The sequence below is a fragment of the Sapajus apella genome, unplaced genomic scaffold, assembly GCF_009761245.1.
Source record: "Sapajus apella isolate SASKATOON/1434 unplaced genomic scaffold, GSC_monkey_1.0 scaffold20, whole genome shotgun sequence".
Lineage (NCBI taxonomy): Eukaryota > Metazoa > Chordata > Mammalia > Primates > Cebidae > Sapajus > Sapajus apella.
The window spans coordinates 12,202,699-12,204,743 of record NW_022436960.1 but is presented as its reverse complement, the minus strand read 5'-3'; positions in this window follow the sequence as shown (position 1 = coordinate 12,204,743).

The following is a 2,045-nucleotide window of genomic DNA, read 5'->3' as shown; positions in this document are numbered from 1 at the left end:
TGTGTGTGTGTGTGTGTGTGTGTATATATATATACATATATATATATGTGTGTGTGTGTGTGTGTGTGTGTGTATGTATATATATATATATATATATAGTCAAGCACTTGTATTCCCGGCTACTTGAGAGGCTGAGGTGGGAAGATCTCATGAGCCCAGGAGGCCAAGTCTGCAGTAAGCCGTGATTGTGCCATGTACTCATGTACTCCAGTCTGGGCAACAGAGTGAGACCCTGTCTCAAAATATGTACATGTATATAAATAAATATATATACACACACATATATATAAACTGAGTGTGGTGGCATGCACCTGTAGTCCTAGTTACTTAGAAGACCGAGGCAGGAGGATCACTTGAACCCAGGAGTTCCAGGCTGCAGTGAGCTATGATGGTCTCATTGTACTCTAGCCTGGGTGACAGAGTGAAAATATGACTCAAAAAAAAAAATGATCACGGTAACAGCATCCTTGTTCTTCAGACAGATTCCCTCTGACAGCTACCTCCCAACTTCTGTTCCATATAATTTTACAGATAAAAAACATTTACCTTATATTCTTAACTATAATTCAACTCTTCTGCAGACTGACCCTAAAACATGAAAAATCTCTTAAACAGGCCGGGCGCGGTGGCTCAAGCCTGTCATCCCAGCACTTTGGGAGGCCGAGGCGGGTGGATCACGAGGTCAAGAGATCGAGACCATCCTGGTCAACATGGTGAAACCCCGTCTCTACTAAAAATACAAAAAATTAGCTGGGCATGGTGGTGCATGCCTGTAATCCCAGCTACTCAGGAGGCTGAGGCAGGAGAATTGCCTGAACCCAGGAGGCGGAGGTTGCGGTGAGCCGAGATTGCGCCATTGCACTCCAGCCTGGGTAACATGAGTGAAACTCCGTCTCAAAAAAAAAAAAAAAAAAAAGAAAAATCTCTTAAACAGCATTTATTAGATTGGTGGAAAAGTAATTGTGGTTTTTGACATTGAAAGTAATGGTAAAAACCATATTGCAGTATTCTGTAAATATTTTTCTCTGAAGAGGCAAAATGTTTATAAGTATTGCTCTTCTTGGCCAGGCACAGTGGTTCACGCTTGTAATCCCAGCACTTTGGAAGGCCAAAGCGGGTGGATCACCTGAGGTTGGGAGTTCAAGACCAGCCTGACCAACATGGAGAAACCCCGTCTCTACTAAAAATGCAAAATTAGCCGGACATGGTGGCACATGCCTGTAATCCCAGCTACTTGGAAGGCTGAGGCAGGAGAATCACTTGACCCTGGAAGGCAGAGGTTGTGGTGAGCTAAGATCGCACCACTGCACTCCAGCCTGGGCAACAAGAGCAAAACTCTGCCCCCCACCCCCAAAAAAAGAATTGCTTTTCTTTTTATTATGCAACCTTTTTTCCCTTTGGATCTTCTATTTGCCTTTCTTTTATTTTGTTGCATTTTTTCTTTATCATGGTTCATTTTACCCCAGCCTCTTTATCTAGTTAGGTATTTAGTTGAGTTTTTAAGCTTTCCCATCTGAGGCTCATCATCCTCCTCCCACAAGGTTGTCATGGTAGGATTTACTTTCATGGCTTTCCAGGGCCAATTGTCTTTTGTATTTGGGGTAGAGACAAGGTTTCACCATGTTGTTCAGGCTGCTCTCAAACTCCTAACCTCAAGCAATCCATCTGCCTCGGCCTTCCAAAATGCTGGGATGACAGGCATGGGCCACCGAACCCTACCTAGAGTCATGTTTTTAATTAATAAAGCCCTTGTTTGTCCTTTGTTGGGCATCCTGTCTTTCTGAATGTATTAATTGGAGCTTTTTAGTTTAGTTTGCTTGGATTTGGGTTTTCTTCCTCAAAATAAGTGTATTCTCCAAGGTCGTTGTTTTATTTTCCTGCTTATTTTAGTCTCTTTTGTTAAAGAGTCATTTTCTGAAGTGCCTAGAGATTTTTTTTTTTTTTTTTGAGACGGAGTTTCACTGGTCACCCAGGCTGGAGTGCAATTGCATGATGTCAGCTCCCTGCAACCTCTACCTCCCAGGTTCAAGCGATTCTCCTGCCTC